The 14,977-nt window shown below is 38.6% G+C and overlaps 1 protein-coding gene across 2 annotated transcripts in view; it reads left to right on the plus strand.

Moving 5' to 3' along the window:
- The window catches only part of LOC124619315 (protein YIPF6), an 80,315-nt gene that overhangs the window by 46,859 nt on the left and 18,479 nt on the right, over nt 1–14,977 (plus strand). Inside the window, exon 6 of one of the 2 annotated variants that reach the window (XR_006980068.1) lies at nt 13,801–13,925. The exons of the other annotated variant lie outside the window; for it this stretch is intronic. The gene's annotated coding sequence lies outside the window, so the exon portion shown is untranslated. The remainder of the gene's footprint in view (nt 1–13,800; nt 13,926–14,977) is intronic. 2 annotated transcript variants of the gene reach the window in all.

The following is a 14,977-nucleotide window of genomic DNA, read 5'->3' on the forward strand; positions in this document are numbered from 1 at the left end:
GTAGTATCGGCCTGCCTTATACACATGCTTTACTGGGTAGCTTACGTGTCTGGATCGATAAATAGTTTTTCAGTCCCCAACAGGTAGGCTGCCCTGCACAGCAAGCATGTTGTGGGAGCAGTATCAGCCTTCTTTATCTTCCTGTTTAGCAAGCACTACACGTGCAGATGGGCATGGCTCTGGGAAGGTTGATGAGGTGGGCAGAAGGAGGGGTGCAAGAAGGATGAATAGGGGTAGAGGGTCAGGAGGTGGTGGAAAGAGAGATGGAAGCAGGAGGAAATGGACCGGGAGAGAGGGGAAAGGAGGAGATGTACAGAGAGATAGGTGGGAAGAAGAGATTGTCAGAGAGGGGGGAGGAGGTGGAGATAGTCTGAGAGGGGAGGATAAGCCAATGGCGTGAGGGGGGGGGGAGAGAGAGAGAGAGAGAGAGAGAGAGAGAGAGAGAGAGAGAGAGAGAGAGAGAGAGAGAGAGAGCAGAAATTTTGCAAGGTTGTGTTTATTTTGCCACAAAACAATATAAACAGGTGATAGTAACGTAGAAACAATGTAAAAAAACAGACAACATAAACTGCTGCAATTTGCATAACGGTAGGCAAAAATGTTCTTAGTTTTTTCCAACGTAACATATTTGCAAACACATTCCAACAATGGGTTAATGTGTTCAGTATGTGATGTGACCACTTCTGGCAGCAATACAGACCTGAAAACAATGGGCCATGCTGTGAATTACATCATCAGTCTCATGTTGAGGCAATAACACCCATTCTTCCTGGAGAGCTGCTCATAAGCCTTGGAGAGTGGTTGGTCGGTGTTGAAATGAAGCAACCCATCTTCCTAGTGCACCCCAGATATGCTCTATGGGATTCAAATTGGGAGAGCATGCAGGCCATGCCATGCGTGCAATACCTTCTGTTTCCAATAAAACATAAACTGTTCTTGCTCTATGAGATTGATCATTATCATCCATCAATACAAAGTCTGGGTTCACACCACTTTGCAACAACCACACCTGAGGTCCCAAGATCTCGTAATGATACCTGACAGCATTTAAACCTTTCCGATACACCCATACAATTTCATGAAGGGGTATTCATGTGGTTGACATAATCCCTGCCTGCAACATTAGCAATCGTCCTTGATATCGGTCTCTTTCCATAATGTTTGGGTCCTGAAATCAAGTTCAATGTTGTACTCTCATCATACTCGTACTCAGCTATCACGCCGGTTTCGCTCAGTCACAATGGCCAACATGCCTGTCACTGCTCCCTCCAGATGTGAATGTGTCAAGGATCACTCTCCAGACAAAATTGGGACTCATCTGTGAAAGCAACATTGGCCCACTTTTAGACTGCCCAGGGCCATGCTGACGACTCCACTCTAGATGTTCCCTTCGGTGAAGATGCATCACAGGTACACATACAGTCGGTCTCCAACAAAAAAGGCCACTCTGCCAAAGCCTTCTGGACAATGATTGAAGCAGAAGAAATGAAATAAAATTTGTGCTGCGGCTGGGACTTGAACCCAGGTCTTCTTGTTTGCTAGGCAGAAATGCTAACCATTACACCACCGCTGCACTATTGTTAACATTGCTGCACGAACTACCCAAGTTGAGTGCCCTCCCCAACACAAACTTCAATTCATATCTCCTGATTATTTTCCCTTACATTGTTACTCAGCTTACTCAAGTTGGGTAGTTCGTGCAGCAATGTTACCATAGTGTGCTGTGGTGGTGAAACGGTTAGCATTTCTGCCTAGCAAGCAAGAAGACCCAGGTTCGAGTCCCGGCCGCAGCACAGATTTTAATTCATTTCTTCTGCTTCAGTCATTATCATAGATAAGGAAGAGACTTAAATGTCTCAGGGAAAAATATAATTATAAGACCTTCTGGACAACGTTTATCTTGAAACAACATATCCATCGGATCTACATCTACATCTACATTTATACTCCGCAAGTCTCCCAACGGTGTGTGGCGGAGGGCATTTTACGTGCCACTGTCATTACCTCCCTTTTCTGTTCCAGTCGCGTATGGTTCGCGGAAAGAACGACTGAAAGCCTCCGTGCATGCTCTAATCTCTCTAATTTTACATTCGTGATCTCCTCGGGAGGTATAAGTACGGGGAAACAATATATTCGATACCTCATCCAGAAACGCACCCTCTCGAAACCCGGCGAGCAAGCTACACCGTGATACAGAGTGCCTCTCTTGCAGAGTCTGCCACTTGAGTTTGTTAAACATCTCCGTAACGCTATCACGGTTACCAAATAACCCCGTGACGAAACGCACCACTCTTCTTTGGATCTTCTCTATCTCCTCCGTCAACCCGATCTGGTACGGATCCCACACTGATGAGCAATACTCAAGTATAGGTCGAATGAGTGTTTTGTAAGCCACCTCCTTTGTTGATGGACTACATTTTCTAAGGACTCTCCCAATGAATCTCAACCTGGTACCCGCCTTACCAACAATTAATTTTATATGATCATTCCACTTTAAATCCTTCCGCACGCATACTCCCAGATATTTTACAGAAGTAACTGCTATCAGTGTTTGTTCCGCTATCATATAATCATACAATAAAGGATCCTTCTTTCTATGTATTCGCAATACATTACATTTGTCTATGTTAAGGGTCAGTTGCCACTCCCTGCACCAAGTGCCTATCCGCTGCAGATCTTCCTGCATTTCGCTACAATTTTCTAATGCTGCAACTTCTCTGTATACTACAGCATCATCCGCGAAAAGCCGCATGGGACTTCCGACACTATCTACTAGGTCATTTATATATATTGTGAAAAGCAATGGTCCCATAACACTCCCCTGTGGCACGCCAGAGGTTACTTTAACGTCTGTAGACGTCTCTCCATTGATAACAACATGCTGTGTTCTACGAGGTCAGTCGCCATGCAGTGTTGAGGCGGTACCATCGTGCCCTTACGTCTGAATAATGATCCTCTCTTTTTGATATTACACAGGGTGTGCCCTGTCCTTCCTTGCCTTGGGCAACTCCTGCCAATTCTAGACCTTAGAAACATAATACCCGTTTAATTACTTTCAATGTGAGTTCATGAGATATATCATAATTGCACTGTTGGTTATCTTACATTGTTAAAGGTGGCAACAAAACAGGTTTTCCTATAATAGGTATCTTTTTGAATACTGAGATGGCTTATGATACTACTTGGTGAGATATTATCCTTAGGACAGTTTCACCAAGTTTGCTTCATGAGACTTCATCCTGTTTTTTTATGACCATTCCTTTTCCAATGACATCCACAATAAAGACCCCCATTCATTGTTGTTGATAAGTGAATGACTCATCAGATTTGTACTCTGACCTTCCAGTAACAACACACTAGTAACGACTTACAATTACAATGCTACACGAATGGCCAAAAAACATTAATTTTAAATTTTTGTGCTGAAAATTTGTTCTTTTAAACAGTTCACTTTCTTTTAATCCCCCAGAAATTATAGTGAGAGACGTGATTTTAAATTTAAAGAATTGTGTCCACGGTATCATTTTTTATCCTAAACTTATGTAGTTGCCACACCTTGTGGTTCTGAAATTGCTGTCCCCCATAATACTCATTTTAAATTACATCAGTCACAGGAGTTGGGGAGCATGCGAAACCCATGTGGTGCATCTATTTTTCTCCATGTTTTGCAGTTGTGGAAGTGACTGTATTAAATACACTGGAAATACGAATAATGATGCCTTCAGTCACAAATTTTTGTATTTTATTAAATCACAAGACGCATTTCAGACCATGTGGATCCATCATCAGGTGCAAATCATTTTAATACATCATTTACTTCAGCTCTTGAGAGGGGTGATGTGAAATGTATGTTACTAAAGATCCAGAAAGAAAATTTTTATCATTCCTTGATCTTTTGGAACATACATTTCACATCACCTTATTCAAAAACAGAAGTAAATAATGTATTAAATTCATTTGCCTCTGGTGATGGATCCATAGGGTCTGAAAAACATCATGTGATGGAATGAAACCCAAAAATTTGTGACCGAAGGCATTCTCATTCACTCTTCATTTATTGTAGTTTTGTGAGCCCCTGTATTATTTTGTTGCAGTTGGTGAAAAACATATGGTGGTTTATGGATCAGATAGTTCATCTTACCTGTATATACTTGCAGCAGTCCACCACGAAGTTACTACACTAGTGATATAAACCTTTAGTACATCCACCATTTCCAGGACACACGGGGTGTCAGCTCCTCATGATGTAATGAGTCTACAAAATTTATGGAATTCCACAGATACCAGAGCATCCTACCATTGTTTGCTCTTCAATGGAATAACATTGTAACATCAGTAAATTTAAGGCTCTCTGGAATCATAATGCACACAGTATATAATATACTATTGCTTGTCCCCACTTTTGCTAAGACGGAGACAACAAGATATTCAGATTTTTATTTTTGTGGTATGAGAAGCTCAGAACACAAATATCAATCACCCAAAGCAGTTAGATGCAGCTCTCAAAATTTCTTGGGAGAATATCGACCTTGAAGTTTTCCAAGCATCTTTAATATGCTAAAGCAAGGTCACTTTTCTGGTGGACCATGTGGCTCAATGGTAGAATGTTCATCTACCAAGAGGGAAGTCTGGGTTCAATTTCTGGCTGCAGTAAATTTTTAAACAAAGATGCTCGTTTGATCCATGAAGCATAAAATACAGAAAGATGTTTTTTGATTTAAACAGTCTTTATTAACAGTCATTTGTAGAAGATGTGTAATTAAGAATTTTATATTTGCACAATGAAAACAGGGCTGTTGCGCATGATACATAATTAGAAATATGAACATACATTTTTCATAAAATTTACCATTAGATATGTATTAATTAGCATATACTTGATGAATTTTGTATTTAATCCTTTCAGACCCAAATTTTTTCCGGAAGAAAGGAAATTTTTACTTATGTGATAATGCTCTTAGGTAATTTGTGGTAGTGCTCTTAGGTAATCTTAGGTAATTTTTTAAAATGCTTTTAGATGCAAAATTCATACAAAAATATGTACTTGGTTTCAAAAAAACATATTTTGATCTCTTGGCTTTTTTTATGGACTAAAATAACTAATTACAAAATATTCTCTATTGTAATAAATAGTAAATGATCACTCAATAATTACCATGCAAAATAACGATAACAATATTCAGTAGTATGAAAGCAATCAATTTTTGACAAAATAAGGTAATTGGATAGATAAAAAAAGAAAACTACTTACCAAGCGGCGGCAGAACACACACATAAAAGATTATAATGAGGCAAGCTTTCACAGCCAGTGGCTCCTTCTTCAGACAGAAGGGTTGATGGGGAGGGAAAGGCATGAAGGAAAAGACCTGAAGATTTTTAGGAAAAGTAGATTTTGGGAAAGTCATCCAGAACTGCATGTAAGGGGAGACTTGCTGGACAGTAAGTCTGCCACCGCTTGGTGAGTAGATTTTTTTCTTTTATGTATCCAATTACCTTATTTTGTCCAATATAATGAAAGGATAGTTGCTTCTTACCATATAACGGAGATGCTGAGTCACAGATAGGCACAACAAAAAACTGTCACAAAATAAGCTTTCAGCCAACAAAGTCTTTGTCCAAAACAGACCAAACACACACACACACACACACACACACACACACACACACACACACACTAACACAACTCACACACACATGACCACAGTCTCTGGCAGCTGAAGCCAGACTATGAGCAGCAGCAGTGCATGATGGTAGAGGCAACTGGGTGGGGGTAAGGAGGAGGCTGGGGCAGGCAGGGGGAGGGATAACAGGTTAGGGGTGGAAGATGGTAAAGTGCTGCTTGGGAGCTTGCAGGGATAAGGTGGAGAGAGGGGTAGGCAGCTAGGTGCAGTCAGGAGATTAGACAGATGGTGGGGGTGAGGGGGAGGGGTGTAGCAGGAAAGGAGAGAAGTAAAAAGACTGGGTGCACTGGTGGAATAGAGGGCTGTGTCATGCTGGAATGGGAACAGGGAAGGAATGATGTTACATTCCATCCTGGATTTTCCATTGTACAGGGTTTTTATAAATGAATATTGGAGTTTTAATGCTTTATAATATTTATCACATTAAACTTACAGTTATAAATGATATGTCAAATGAAAGAGCAACTCATACAGTTTTACCAAGCACCTTATAAATTTTCAATGTGAGCACTGGCATAGCGAAGTACGCGATTGGTTGAACTTCACTGTATCCAAGTGCTGGATAGGCCGCAAGGTGCCCAATGACAGGGATTGCTTTGTATGACCTCCACATTCACCCGACCTAATGCCATGTGATTTTTTCCTTTGGGGCTTCATCGAGGATTGTGTGTACGTGCCTCTTCTACCAGCAGACCTCCCTGAATTAAGAAACAGGATTGAAGCAGCTGTTGCTACAATCACTGAAGACACACTTACAACATTTGGGAAGAACTCGGCTATAGACTTGATGTGTGCCGTGTGACAAATTGTGCTCATATTGAACATTTAATAAGGTTCTTCATAAAACTGTTTGAGTTGCTCTTTCATTTGACATATCATTTATAACTGTAAGTTTAATAAAATAAATATTATAAAGCATTGAAACCCCAATATTCATTTATAAATACCCTGTCTAATAACAATATTCAGTTATGCCATGGAATATAGTGAACCAATCACATCTGTGCATTCTGATGGTCACGAGATGCCGCACACTGTTACGAGCTTCTGCACTCTGCTGTATTGCCTTACTGGTATTTTCATAGTGATGCCCAACAGTTGGCAGTACTTGCACATGATGAAAAGACTGAACATTCACAAATGTGTACCTCTGGTTTCCACTGGAAAAAAAATACTTATGTTGCAGATGACACTGTAAAAGTTAACATACACAGTTGTAGCCAGAGGGTCGAAAAAGTTTAATGATGTAGGCATTCAAACTGAATGAAAAAAAAAGAAGTTATGACTGAAACTAGACTCAAACCAGCAATTACGAGTCTGACTCACTACTCATTTCCTGCCATCTTTACACATTTTACACTTCATGGAAATCCTCATAGAACATGCAACATTGTTTAAAAATTCCTTTTCGCTGAGAACTGAGTCTAGCCTTCCTGCCTAGCAGGCAAGCATTCTACCAAAGAGCCTCACAACCCACTGAAAAATGGAACTTACTTTGTAGTTTTCAGTTTGCTCAGAAAACTTCAAATATGGTTTTCTTGTGATTTTTTTTTTTTGTATTGGATGAACTGGTTTGCCAGACTGATATTTGTTTTCTGAACTTCATACACCATAAATATAATAATTTACAAAAATCTGATTGCCATGTGGTCTCCTCGTAAGTTTCACTTTTAGTTGTTACGAAGATACTATTTTTTTTTTTTCTTTCAAAATTCAAGAAAGTACAAGACAAGCACACAATTTAAAAATATCAACAATTAAGTAGAGATGGGCTACCATCAGTGAGAAATACCAGAGTTCCGGTATGGTGTCTATCTCATTCCTGGGGATACAGCACACAATGTTAATATAAAGCACAGCAACTGATCAAATCAAGTCTGCAGCCAATGAAGAGTCATGTACTTAATTCCCTAGTATACATTAAGGTAGGCAGCCAGTGTGGAAGCAAGAACAGCCTGGTAGCATAGCTGTATTTTTAAGACCTGTCACTGGTAATGGTATTGGCCTATGTAATTCTCTCCCACTGACCTGACCAAGTGAATGACACTTACTGCAGGAAGTTAGTCTCTGTATGGGGACCAAGATATTCCTCTCCAACTGAGATACCAGTTCACCTTTAATGTCCTTAATGCCTAAACTAAACCACTACTTCCTCTAATCTCAGTAATAGAATGATGTGACTACCATGGATGTCATGAGTAATATAAAGGGAACATAATGAAACAATAACAACAGTGTGGTAGGAACACTTCATTGAACTATCGTGCCCTACTGAAGGAGTGGAGAGACAGGTGAAGGTTGCACTTTCCCTCAACTCATGACAGTATATGCACACTGTTGTCACAGCATTATTTCTTTCATGTGGCAACATAATAAAATGACTGTTTTCAAACAGGCAGCAATCGCTGATATGTTTTATGTGGCAACAGTGCCCTTGGTTCACAAAACTGCTGATTGCACAGCTTGCTTATATTGAAGAAAAAAGCTTTTGGTGCTATTTTGCGTTGGTATTGTAAGATATAAAAAGTTGGAATGCATATGCTGAACCAAATATACTATTCGACCCAATGCTTCCAATTTCTGCTGACAGAATTGGAGTGAAATATGATGGTTAAGGAAGCAAGCAGAAAAAATGGAGAGAGATGTAATTTACTTGCCACTCTAACCAGTTCTTTCATGTCTCCCAAGTTTCAGTTGGTATGATCTGCTATGCAAATAAAAAAAATTGGAAATAAGTCTTCTGTGACTGATTAATAATATTAAGGATGTTGTTAATTCTTGTGTCTATAGACAGACATACTCATATAATTTAACCATTGTGTAAACATGTGTGTGGTCTGCCATTGGTCATCAACTGCATTGCTCAAGCATTTGGTGTCTTAAGACCACTGGAAGGAAGCCTTACTTACGCATATTAGGTTTTTTTGTTGTTATTGTAATGTGAATGAAACTCTTAAGACAGGTGGAAACATCAAAACTCTTAAGTTTCTTTGCTAGTCACTGTTCTTGTTTCAAATCTTATTGAACTAGCAGTTTTGTTGTGCCTGTTCATCTTACCCTTGTGGATGTGTCTTATGAATGCAGTTACAGTGAGATAAGGATGACTGAAATCTACTCAAGCTTGAATGTGGGCAAAAATATACTGTCAAATTGGGTATCTTGTCAATAGAAACGACACAGATGCTAAACATGACTTCATTGAAATAATCAAAGGATTTGCTTCGCCAAGAGCAAATAAAATCAAAGTAAAATTATAATAAAAACACATCTCCAGGAAAGGGATTTTTCTCAACTCTTAATTATAACCCATTTTCTTTTATTCCTAATTATTAATAATTTATGAGGAGCAATTAAACTCTGTTATTTATTATACATCATGCTAAAACCAATTTACAGTAGTGCCATAAACAATAACCCATTGGTTTGACCCTGCTTTTGCTGTAGATTGTTTAATGATTTGTATGTAGCAGGATTATATTATTTGTAAACACTTGTTCATTACTTAATTACTAGTAGCTTGTTACACCAAACGTAGACCTTCAGTACTCTGTTACAGCAGATCTTGCGTTGTGCTGTTGTTGGACCACAATATTGTGATCTATATATGGTATTTTAAGAACGCTACTCGCTCAAAGGACCCCACCCAAATGTATCATGGGCCACAATATTTCTTGATCTGCGAGCTTCCTATCAATCGAGAACTGGGCTGGGTTCACATGAGAGCAACGCATGGATGTCTCACTTGGCAGGTGCTGCCATCTTTTGTCAGTTTATAGAATTACTTCAAAAGAAGCAGTAGTGGATGTAAGCGCTGCTGTTGTGACAGACTGAGCTTTTGTGTGCTTGTGTTGTCATGAGATTCGCTGATTTTCTCATTGGGTTTGCCATTGGCTGTAATTCTGCCACAAATGTGTTACATCTATTGAGTTATCAAAAACATTTGGAAGCTTTAGAAGAAGAATTTATTAATGCTGGCTCAAAGGTAGGAATATCTGAGTGGTAACAATCTGAAGAAGATACATATTCAGGTAAGCTTCAGTCTGCTAGAACTTTTTGTCCATAATACCATTGCAACAGATACTGCTGCTACAATTACAACTTTGCTGTGTTCTATTTATCTTCATCTCATCTCTTTTACAGAGGAACCTGATGACACACCTGCTGTTCTTCAAAGATACAGCAATCAACAAAATACATAATCTGTAACACAGTCTTCTGCAGCGATCTCAAAAAAAGGCAACTGACGCTAGATTAGGCTCGACATACGAGGACCTGCAGCCTGCTGTGCCACAGTTCTCAGGAATAAGTGGAGTAAGAGCATTAGTTTGTGAAAGATCCATTCTGCAGGATGTGTTTTAAATTTTCTTTCCCTGCTCTGTGGTGAAACTCGTTAAATCAGAAATTGACAGGTATGCAAATTTGGTTTATGACAAACTGAAGACACGGTGCAACCGACTTTCAAGAGATCAACCTCAGCATGATACCATGCATAAAATCAGGCCTTCTTTCGATCATTTATGATAAGAATTTTAAAAGGCACTTTACCCACACAAAAACCTCACCATTGACGAAAGCATGTGTGAATTTTGTAGGCAAGTGGTATTTTGAGTATGCATGAAAAACAAGTGAGACAAGTGTGGAATATAAATATTTTCTGTGTGATTCTAAGATTGGCAATGTTCTTGGATTTGAAGTGTACACTGGTAAAGGGCCAAAAGACAATTTCATATTACCATTCTTTCAGAGGTTTCCTGCTGATTGTTTGGGTAAAGACCATGCTGCACACCAAATCAGAAGGAAATGCCAAAAGAAAATGTTGTTTTGAAGAATTCAGAAGGCACAAGTCTGCATCAGTGAAGGAAATCACCTGTTTCATTTGAAGTAAAAGGACAAAAGGGATGTCCTCTGCCTTTCCTATTTATACAAAAAGACAGCCTCTGATATTTCTCTTTGTACAGAGGATAGTGTCAAGATCAAGTCAAAACCAGATGCTTTTCTGAACTATAATGTGTACAAAACAATGGTTGATAGAAGTGATCAGATGATCTGTTGTTATACATTTAAGAGAAAAGAATTGAAGATATTGATAAAACTATTCTCCCACATGTTCATAATTGCTGCAACAAATGCTTTTGTTCTGTATTATGAGACTAAAAATCCCTTCGAGAAGAAAAGCTTCCATTCTTCCACTTTTGTTGCCAAATTGGTGAAGAACTCTTCCAGAAACTCACAACACTGGCTCAAGAAATTCCTGAGAAAATTCCTGCAACTGAGAAGCAGCAGAACATGGTTTTACAGTATTCATTCAGAGGAGACAAAATAATCTACTGACAAAGCAAGCAGAAAGGAAATGAGCTGATATTGCCAAGATTGCAATGACCTTCTGCATGCCAGAAAACTTCAGGCTTAACCACTCAAAATTCAGTTACGTGCCAAAGTGCTCAAGAACTCACCTCACACTTTTTTCGTAAAGAAAAAGGAAAATTATACTTTCTGTTGTCATTGTAAAATATGTAATGTGTCAGAGAACTACAATAAAGATGAAAAATAAACATTGAAGCTTCGTGTTTTGAAAAATGTATTGCCTTGTTAAGATGTATCAAGCACAGTTGTACCAGTAACATTTTAAATAATGACATAAATGGCTCATTTTATGGGCCCAAAATTTTTCTAAGTGTCTGAACCTTGAAGTGTTAAGACAGTTTCTTCACAATGAATGCTATTGAGTTTCTTAGGCTACCATTCCCATGATTTGTATCCATCAATCCTCATGAAGATTCCAGCCCTACGCACTGTGTTAGAAAATTATTTTGGTTGTCATGGCCAACTTCTGTGTGACTCTTGTAGGTTAGTTTTCATATCACTATGCATTCTCTCCTGTTTGCTGACTTTGAGTGGGCACATATTGAAGTGTCTTAGAAGAAACAGTATGAAAATTACTTAACACCACTGAAGTTATGTGGCTTCCCTGATTTTGGTATTAACTTACAAATTCTCAAATTTACAGCAGTGTTGACTTACCATTGTACTTTGGTTGGTGATAGGTCTTATTCACAAGGTGCTAGCTGATTTACTAATCCATGTAGTAAACCACACTCACCTCCTTTGCTACTACCAGATCATAGGTAGTGAGTGTAGAGGCCACTTTCCCTCCTGCCATCAAGTGACCACCCCCATTGTAATTAGTCTGTTTCCTGTTGGAGTGCAATAGCTGGAATGTAATACTCCAGCATCAATGAGTACACTGACAGTTTCTATCTAGTTATATGAAACTAACAGTGGAAGGAAAACAGTACACTGAATATTTGTTGTTATTCCCAGATCAATATAACAATGTGATTTTTAGTTATCCATTTTCAAAATAGCTACCATAGCATTCATTTTTGTCATCTGCTTTGTTTCTTTGTGTTGACTTGTTTTATAATGTGTGAAAGAATGTCTGCTGCCAATAGTGAATGTGAACAGAAAAGTGATAAGGGTATTATGTGCCTGCAAGGTGAACTCAACTCTGCAGGTTAAAGGGCAAAAGGAATTCAGCAGTGAACTGCAAAGCTGTTGCTACTGCGGCCATATTGCTCGTGTGGGTAATGGTGAACTGATAACATTGTCCCTTTCCATATCTGTTAATTACTTTGTGATTCAGGTATAACTCCCTTGTTTCACCATCAAAGGTATTTTCATAAATGCACTGTAATGTTTTTGTAAAATCTATCAGAAAAGTACAATTATGCAGTATCAGAAATTGTATAAAATGTTTTCTTCTAAAATGTCTTTAACAAAGCTATTTTACAGTGTGATATGTAGCAACAGCTGTTGTAGGAGAGAGCAGAAAGTCTGATGGAGATACAGACATTCAACACATCAGTTAGCACGTGATTCTTACTAGAAGAAGCCACTGACATTTTGTGCACATAAACTTTAAAACACATTTCTATGCTAAGGCATTATGAAATACAGTGTTGCTGCCTCTTGGCAGTGTTTCAAACAATGACAAGATTCCCACTAATCCTGTCTTGAGTATACTTGGGAAAATATCTCACATCAAAGTGTTGTATGTAGATGACTGCTTATCTATACTAATATTCTGTGCAATGTTGCCTGATTTTGCATAGCTTTATCGAGCAATGGAACTCGCCAAGTTAGTCGACAGCGCTGATGTGCTGCGTCCTGGACTCGGGTAGGCATGCCGGCCCCGGATCGAATCTGCCCGGCAGATTAATGATGAGGGCAGGCATGCTGGCCAGCCTGGATGTGGTTTTTAGGCAGTTTTCCACATCCCACTAGGTAAATACTGGTCTGGTCCCCACGTCCCACCTTAGTTACACAACTCGCAGACATTTAAAAAAAAATGTTTGCATTATTTCATGGCTTACACTAGACGCAGACAGCTGGTGTACACTAATTTGGCCCCGGCGACAGGAATGGCATCCGGCCACCCTCTGATACTAACATCGCCACATCCATAGTAACAAGGCCGACCCCATGTTGAAGTGGGACAAAGGCCCAAAGCGAATGATTATTGAGCAATGTAAATGACACGTCTTTTGTTAATAATACCCCATCAAGATTTTTCTTTGTACCAGCAGTGTTACTCAGTTTCACTGCACAAGTATTCTTGTTTTTCTATAGACACTTATTGAACATGCAAGCAGAAAAATTTACATCCAACAGAGTAGCAAACATTAATCAAATTTCTTCAGTGGATAAGTTATCAGATGAAACTATAATGCTCATGAACAATGCTCATTAGTAAAATAGACTGTTACAAAACTGCAAAATTGTGGTTTGACTTACTACTGTTTCAAGTTGTAGTATTGATTTATCACATTGATAGTGATGGAGTCTAGCTCCATTCCTCATTTACCACTTGCTAGCAAGCTGAAATAGCTCTCCATTTGAAAATGCTGCTCCTGCTATAACTGTATCTTTCTTCCAACTCTTTACCAGAGCAGAATTATCATTTTGGCATGTATTTCTGCGTATGATTCACCACATAACAAAAACATTTAAATTTATTAATATTTTAACTACTAGAGAGGATTTCTTTCAGTTTCCTTCTTTTGGGAACAAAAACTGGTTCAATAAATGCATTGAATATTTACATAGTTAATTTTTTCAGGAATGTGGGGTTTCATAAATGGAAACAATCCTGTATAGAAAGGCTTTACATCAGCAGATATTGTATGCATGGCTTTACTACCACACTGTCCTCACTTCTTTACCTCGAGAAAGCAGTGTCGTCAGGTGTGTGGATTGTTATTGCCTGTAATGACACATGCTTTATAGTGTAGTACAAAGGCATGCTATAAATGATTGGCACATAGAACTAGGACAGTTTCCCTGGCAAAGTTCTTTTTTCAGTAATTAGATTTTTCTTCTGCTTGTGACTGCTTTTATGCATGTCATAGAATAGAGTCAGGAAATTACATACATTGCCTGCAGTAAGTTAGATGTTGAAACCGATTTGATGAATGCATTCATAAATTAAATGCACATTCTCACCCATTCTGTATGAGAAAATATAATAATAAGACTTTCCTGAGCTAATTATAACAGCACAGTTTGTTGCCATGAAATACTGTGCTTCTTACAAAATAAAAGAGATGACATTATTTTACAAGTCTATAGCAGTGCATATTTTCAGTTTTTGCTTCACTTTCAAATTTTTCTTCAATAGAAACCATTATTTAGCTGCGCCACACAGCACTCTACTTGGACATGTTGGTGAGTAGTGTAAAAAGGATTATAAATATTTTTCTCAGCAAAACAATAAGTTAGTGTTGCCTAACACTTGAGTACAGCACACATAACACCTTTGTTTGACAGCTTTTAATCTCACCTAGCCCTTTTTTTTTGGGGGGGGGGGGGGTTGAGGAGGTATAGGACTTCCTTTTTTTTAAAAGGATTAACGAAAAAGTTACATGAGGAATAGGAAAAGTGAGGAACTGCTCCAGAGTTCAGTTATGCACTTTTGTCATTGCAGTGATTAATGCGTGAGGAGTGTCATTACCCCTCCACAAGCTTTTGTCTAGGCTTAAATACAATGTATATAAAGTAAACATACAATAAAAGAAGACATAGTTACACTTTGCGGGCATGCACAGTTCATCACATATTTTCTGTTACACTGTAACATTAGTTTCATTTTCAATACTCACTCATACTGGAAACATCTGTGAGATACACTTTTAAGTAATTATATTACACAGCACATCTACGTGCCCTCCATCCCAACATTCTCCCTCTTTCTGTATCCAAATGCTTGTCTAGCTACAATAGTTCCTAAAAATTGTGTG

Source organism: Schistocerca americana, chromosome 6, assembly GCF_021461395.2.
Source record: "Schistocerca americana isolate TAMUIC-IGC-003095 chromosome 6, iqSchAmer2.1, whole genome shotgun sequence".
Classification (NCBI taxonomy): Eukaryota; Metazoa; Arthropoda; class Insecta; order Orthoptera; family Acrididae; genus Schistocerca; species Schistocerca americana.